Consider the following 7,712-nt stretch of genomic DNA (forward strand, 5'->3'; position numbering starts at 1 on the left):
ATGGGGAAATCTGAAATATGCTGCTTACTGCAGTGATGAAAAACCCGAGAATGGGCAAACAGATAACTGAGGTAAAAAGGGAAGGGAGCGAGGAAGAGACACACAGGGAGAGAGGGCGCCTACCTTGCCTGCAGTGCTCATGGTGACTTTCCTCTGTTCTTGTTTAGTGGAACTGTCTGGTGCCAGGAGGTCCTGGTGGCGATATTTACTGTGGAAACAATGAGAGTGTGTCAGCCTATGAGCACTGGCAGCTCAAGTATCTGGGATCTGAGCTTTCTGTATAGTCAAGTCAGATAATTAAGCCACATCCTGTCAAATCTCAGGAAATGTGTATTTTCTTGTTACTTGAAGGAGATTCCTGTGAACCTATGTGGTAGGTTTCCTCATTACTGGAAATATTTTAGTTCCCCTCTAACCTTATCTGTAGGGCAGATTTAGATCATGGAGCCTAGCCTTCTAAGAGATAGGCCTTTGTCTACCAGAAACTTTCATAGTTTATGTCAGGCCAGTGGCCAAGTCCTTTGTCAGTAGTCATCATTTGTTCAGGCTACTATTTGAGATGCACTGGGGTCCTACTCCCCTCTGCTTGAGCCTGAGGTTACTTCAGTTTACATCACAGAAAAACAGGACATTAAATAGCTTCTGGGAAAAGAGAGAGAAGCTCTGTGTGTTAGAATGCAAGGTTTCTTACTTTGATATGTCTGTCCTCCACGGCGTTTGCAGGAAACTCATGTTTATCTCCTAAAATAAAACCAGCTGGACTCCAAGGTGGGGGTGGGGAGTCTACCCTACTTCCCTCCATTGTGGAGTATCCATAGTTTCATTATCTTTGCCATAGACCTAGATACTAGATACTTCTGTGCGTGTCCTTTTTCTGGTTAGTGGTCAAAGATACCTGACTGAGGTTTTCTCTGCCCCCAAGATGGAGATGGAGAGAATGTGTGTTGCTGACAGGAAAAATGCTATACCACTACTGCAGCTTCACTGTTAAGAAGTACTAATGGATTAGGTAATGTTTAGAGAGCCATGATTTTCTAGTGGAGTATCTTGCCTTACAGCTGACTAATCAGGGTGGTGGTTCCTGAAGGAAGGGACACATGCAACAAATTCTTAAAAACAACAATAACATTTAGCATGTTAATCAAATCTTCCTTACATAAATATATTTCTGTAGTATATAAGGTTTGGTAGCTTTACCCCACAATAAAACTTTCAAAATTGGGGTCAGTCATCTCAAGTCCAATACTGCTTTTAAACTATTTTTTTTGCAATATTTTATATCCCTCATTGTCATTTAAACATCAATCATAGCATATTACCCATAGTAGAGTCCATCTTGAGAAAATACTTTCTAGATTGGAGAGATGGCTCAGTGCTTAAGGAACACTGGGGGCTCTTTCAGAGAACCTGGATTCGATTTCCCACACCTAAAAGGTGGCTAACAACTGCCTGTAATGTAAGTTCCTAATGGCCCAATGCACTCTTCTGCCTCCATGGACACCAGGTATGCACAGTACACAGAGGCACATGTAGAAACACACACACACACACACACACACACACACACACACACACACACACACACACAGGAACAAAAAACCCAGCCAAGTCTTTAGGGAAAGGAACTAGTTAGTGTCTTTGCACCTCTCTAAGAAGGATGGCCTCACCCATGAAAGTTCTGTTATGTGAATCCAGCAGTTCAGCCACACTTCAGACTCGACTTCTAATTCTGGTTCTTTTGCTATTTCTTCTCTTTCCTTGTTTTCTGGAAGGAAAGGAATCAGTTAAGAGACATAGTTTATTTAATAAAGCAAAACATGCATTCAAAAGAGAGGTTGGAGTGAGCTACAGTGTTTATGACTACTAATGAAGCTGGTAGCATATCATTGGTGACATTTTTTTTAAATGGTGACTTTTTTTAGCCTCTCCAATCCTGATCCTCTTAGGATAGTCTTCATATGATCTGGGAAAGCCTACAAGGGAAGTGAAAGCCTTTACTTTCGTTGTACTTTAATGAAGTTAAGGTCTTTGGAGGACACAGATCCTTTATTAGTGTGTGGCACTTGGGAAAGTACCTGATACCTTAGTTTCTGACATAGCCAAAAGAACTTGTCGAAGTTTCAAGGATGCTTAACCACAGAGGTGTTTTTTTTTTTTAATGAGAATACAGAGCAACCAAGGTATAGCAGCAGTTTCCTTGGAACACTTTTAACCCCTTGCCTACCCAGGACCATTTCTACATTCTCCACTGAAGTCTTGACCTCTCTGAAATAATCCATGCAAGAGAGTTACAGATCACCATGTTTATTAAGCCAGTTAGGTGAGTTATTTGTTAGCTGGCCAACAGCAGCAGGCTAGTGCCTCAGAAAAACTCTCAGGTAGAGGAGGGTTTTAAAGGCTGCAATGGCATCATACCAGGCTCGTGCTGAGCTGTGGGTTTTTGTTTGTTTGAACACAACAGGACCCTTTCTTAACAGGGAAGGAGGGGCCCCTTTGATCTATTAAGCATCTTCCAAATACTCTTCTTCAGAAAAAGGATGGTGCCCTCTTCTCTCACACAGACATACATGCAGGCAGAACACTGTATATAATAAACAAATCTTAAGAAAGGAGGAAAAGAGAAAAAGGAGGGACTGTTCACGTGCACCACAAGCCTCCAGAGGAGAGGCGGTGTGGGGTCAGGGTTATGGGACCTCTCCTAGGCTGCTTCCTTCTCCACTTTCAGATCTTTGGATGGGAGCTTTAGAGCCATTTCATTTACACCCAAGACCGCCTCTCACCCCGATACCCAGAGCCATTTCATTCATCCCCCAAGATCACTTCTCACCCTGATACTCAGTCATTTCAGTCACACCCCAAGACCGCTTCTCACTCCTCGTACTTTAATGAAGTCAAGGACTGAACCTCTGAAAACAGTAAGCCACCCATTGAATGTTTTCCTTTATCAGAGTTTCCATGGCCATGCTGTCTCATCTTACAGCAGTAGAACTAAGACACCACGTGAAAAGAATCAGTTGTGTCAGATTAGACAAGCCTTACAACAAGGGTGGAGGTGGGGAATTGGCTACATTGCACATCAGGCTGGATCAAAGGGTCGGCTATTTGCTCTTCATACAGTATGATTATTTTTCATAAAATACTTTATTGTCTTTAGGAAAAAATCTGCTCAGTTACAGAATATCTGTTAGTGGCAGCTACAGTTCTTCACAGAAGCTTAAATAAGAAGCTTAACTAGAGCCACGCACTCTGGTGTGTGTAACGTGTACCTTCTTGGCAGTCGCCTGGGTCCCGTTGCTGCTTTAGCCCCCAAATAACACACAAGACACTATATTAATTATGAAGCTGTTGGCCATTTGCTATTGTTTCTCATTGGCTATCTATGACTTAATTATTGACCTATAATTACTAATATATATTTTTATAAGGCCTTATCTTAATGAGACTGTCAGACTTGCGTTCTCTCCTCCTGGGATCACTAGCTATCCCAGAACCCTCCTCGACTCCTAGTCCCAACTATCTTGCTTCCCTATTGGCCAACAGTGCTTTATTTAATCAGCCAATCAGATAAACATACACAGGAGGACTTCCCCCATCAGATGTATGCTTGCAGTCCCAGTAGTTCGGAGGCTGAAGCAAGAGAATCTCTAAGAATTTGAGCCTAACCCGGACTCCTCCCAATGAAGCAGAGTACCAAAGTGGGGTTTAGAGGCCTGGGGCTAGACAGAAGGATCAAGCATGGATCCCCCAAAGCAATCTTCATGGAATGTGGTCACATATTGTATCCTCAGAGGACCTTATGGGGCTGAAGAGAGCCTCAGCAGCTAAGAGTATATAGTGCTCTTGTTATTATTAATTAAAATAATTAATAATTCTTATTTTTAGTGCCTTTAATTGAAATAGAATTGTATCACCTTCCCTTCCATATCTTCCCTCCAACCCCTCCTAGTTACTCTCACTTGAACTCCTGCCACCCCTCCAAATTGATAGCCTCTTTTCATTTATTGTATTTCTTTCCTCTCTCTCTCTCTCTCTCTCTCTCTCTCTCTCTCTCTCTCTCTCTCTCTCTCGTTCTCTCTCTGTTCAAAGAAGGAGTCGCAAATAAGCAACATAATTAAAATTTGGGGAAAAAAGAATCTATCTACAACATGTTCCTTCTATCCACGTCTCTTTATTATTCTCCATTGCATCAAAATGTTTCAAAGGTGAGAATGGATTGTGAGTGCCCTGTGAACTCCTTGAGAAGGCTAGTTGAGAGATTTAATCATCAGGTAATTCAAAAAAGGGGGACTAGTGTGCTACGCTACATTTTTAAGTAGTTAGATAAAAAGCTAAAAGTTTATATTCAGTAAAAGACACAAGTAAGGCAAAGATTGTCTTTTTCCTGAGCAGCCACTTTTTCTCCAGAATGTATAGAGAGTTTTGGGTACCCAGGCAACTTAGTAAACAACAGAGGAATGTAAGCAAGCAGCTTTTGGTCTTCTGTCTGTACTTTAGCTATGGTTTCCTGCTAAGAGAAGCATGTAGCATCAGTTACTTAGGGCTGGGTCAAAAAAGTATCTAAATTTTACAAGAAATGGAGCCTGGCACCTACCAGTGCTCTGGCTTCAGTGACAGCACAGGCCTTCAGGAAAGTTTACTTTTTCCTGAGGATGAGTAAATGAGCTGATTACCTTTGTTGTCATCTTCTCAGGAGAAACAGGAGGAAGCAGTAAATATCTGTGCTAAGATCCTGAGTTAATAACCTGGGATGAAGGTAAATGCAAGAAATCTAAGAATCCTTCAGTGTGGGGTTAGTTTAGGTCATTCTCTATCTGCCAGTGAGGTAATGTGAGGGAATGCTTATTTTCTCTACCCATCTGGGCAGCTATGAATCAACAGCGTTGGGTATGTCGTAATTCTATGTCCTTGGATATCGGGGAATGACTTGGAATGCTTTTGCTTGGGTTGTAAACACTAGCCAAATGCCTGTCAATAAGGATAATTACAGGAAGGCAGATGTCTGTAATTACACAGGAGAGGGAACAAGGACCTGATAGTGGGAAATAGGTCTCACACATAGCTAAGGGAAGCAATCAGTAAACTAGGACCTGGTAATGGAGAACAGGTTTCACACATAGCTAAAGAATATAATCAGTAAACTCCAAGTGCGTGGGAGAAGTTGTGCCCAGTAAATGATCAGATAGTGCTAAACTGTGGGAAGTAAATCTCAAGTTTGTTACATGAAGGAATAAGGTACTAGAAGGATCTACAGCAAGAAACAGCCACTTTTATTCAGAAGACTATAATGCCAAATATGACCTTTGTATTGGCTTAAATCCTCCATGCAGAGCCTCTGGCTCTGGTGGGTCGTCTCAAGAAATGATCGCTGCACGATTACTGTGTGATCTTGCAGTTCGTAGCAGCTGAGTCCATTTTTATTGCTTATGTATATATGGTTTCAAGGCTGACCACTCTGCATTGAACAACCAATTCCTGGGAGAGGCTAATTCTCCTCCAAGCAGTCAATAGTTGCCCATAGTTCTTCATGTAGGAGTGGAACCCTATGGAATTTCCCCTTTTTCACATCAACATGTCCGTTGATACTGCTATTCTTCAGGCGTTGTTTATGCAGTCATTTCTAGTAGATACAGTTTCACAACAGACTTCCTGGTATTCTGGCTTTTACAATGTTTCTACCCCTCTTCTCTGATAATCCCTGAGCCATAGATACAGGAGCTATGATGTAAATGTATTCACTGGGGCAGGGCTCCCTATGATCTTTTAGTTGCTCTATGTGTGGTTTTAGTTGTCCAGTTGTGGTTTTCTGTGTTGATCTCCATTTGCTATAAAGAAATGCTTTCTTTTCTTTTGATAAGGAGTGATAGCTACACTTATTTGTGAATATAAGGATAAAACTTGAAATGTATTAAAAATTATACTGGTCTAGCAAAGTGATATTAGTTGATTATTATTACTATTATTATTATTATTATTATTATTATTATTATTGGTTTTACGAGACAGGGTTTCTCTGTATTGTTTTGGAGACTGTCGGTCCAGCCCGGCCTCAAACTCACAGAGATCTGCCCGCCTCTGCCTCCCGAGTGCTGGGATTAAAGGCGTGCGCCACCACGGCCTGGCTTAGTTGATTATTTTCTAAGGTCCATGACCTCACTAATGCTGATGTGCTGGCTAGTTTTGTGTCAACTTGATACAAACTAATAGTCCTTTTAGAAGAGAGAACCTAAATTGAGAAAATAGGCACCAGATTGGCCTGTAGGCTAGCCTGTGGTGCATTTGATTGATTGATGATGAAAAAAGACCCAGTCCTCTGGGGGTGGGGTCACCCCTAGGTAGGTAGCCCGGTGGGTGTATAAGAAAACAGGCTGAGCAAGCCATGAGAAGCCAGCCAGTGAGCAACCCTCCTCCATGGCTTCTGCATCAGCTCGTGCCTCCAGGTTCATACCCTGTGTGAGTTCCTGCCCTCATCACTTCCCTCAGTGATGGACTGGGATGTGGGACTATATGTTGAAATAAAACCTTCCTTCCCTCCATGTCTTAGTTCAGGTTTCTATTGCTGTAACAAAACACCATGGCCAAAAAGCAAGTTGGGGAAGGAAGGGTTTATTTGGCTTACACTTCCACATTTCTATTCATCCCCAGAGGAAGTCAGGACAGGAAGTCAAACAGAGGCCATGGAGGGGTGCTTCTTACTGGCTTGCTTCCTGTGGCTTGCTCAGCCTTATAGAACCCAGGACCACCAGCACAGAGATTGTACCACTCACCATGGGGTGAGCCCTCCCCGCTTTGATCACTCTAAAAAGGTTTTAAATAAACACAGGCTGGCCCTAGTCCTATACATAAAGCAAAGTTAAAGTCGGACTGTAAGCGTGGACACATATCTTTTCAGTAACCAATTCCTGTTTCTTTCCCTTTGATGTTTAGCCTAAAATAGAGACATGAGTTTTGAAATACTTATTGTTTTGAATACTTTAATTTGATCTTCACAGCTTGCAATTTAATCTTCAAGGAGGTAAAGAAGCACTAAAACACCCTGCTGAGGATGTAAATGTGCCATCATTGCCAGGGTCTCAGACAGGAGGATGGAGCGGATGCTGATACACAGAAGAGTAAATGCTGCTGTGACTGACTTGTCTGTGCTCATGAAGGTAGCACAAAGCAACCACAGCATGTATATTTCAGGAGAGAGAATTGCTCACCCATCTCCATTTCCCAGCTCTGCTCTTGTTACCGCCCTTTCTCTTACAGACACTGAAAATTGAGGCCAGCAGAGAACTGTCAATCATGAGATCTGAATGTAGCAATGAGAACCAGACAGCTCTGAGCAGCCAGTTGCCTTAGTTACGGGTGCACTTTACTCTGTGACCTCTCACCACTCTTCAGGTGGCCACTCACTAGTCTGGAGGGAACTGGAGTAGTAATTCCATAGCACTCTTCTGTTTTCTCATTGTGAAAGACTCTGTGACGACAATCACTGAATTGCCTTTTGAATGGAAATGTCAGTCTTCTCGATGTTACTTTTTCTCTCATCAACTGTGGTGCTGTGCTGTTAATAACTGCCAAATGATGGTCATCAGGAAGAGTAATGACATTGGGCTTTATATATTAGCAAGTTCCTTAGTATATAAAGTATTCTACATCCACCATCCTAAAACATTCATATCAGAAGCTTTGTTCATCATTCACCTTTTTATTTATTTGTTCTTCTAAGG

At 42.1% G+C, this 7,712-nt stretch overlaps 1 protein-coding gene across 1 annotated transcript in view; it reads right to left on the bottom strand.

Moving 5' to 3' along the window:
* LOC101822511 (alcohol dehydrogenase 6) overlaps nucleotides 1-231 on the bottom strand; it is a 31,527-nt gene extending 31,296 nt beyond the window's left edge. Inside the window, exon 1 of the mRNA XM_040751723.1 lies at nucleotides 124-231. The gene's annotated coding sequence lies outside the window, so the exon portion shown is untranslated. The remainder of the gene's footprint in view (nucleotides 1-123) is intronic.
* Nucleotides 232-7,712: the final 7,481 nt, after the last annotated feature.

Source organism: Mesocricetus auratus, unplaced genomic scaffold (assembly GCF_017639785.1).
Source record: "Mesocricetus auratus isolate SY011 unplaced genomic scaffold, BCM_Maur_2.0 Super-Scaffold_100009, whole genome shotgun sequence".
In the NCBI taxonomy this organism is placed as follows: domain Eukaryota; kingdom Metazoa; phylum Chordata; class Mammalia; order Rodentia; family Cricetidae; genus Mesocricetus; species Mesocricetus auratus.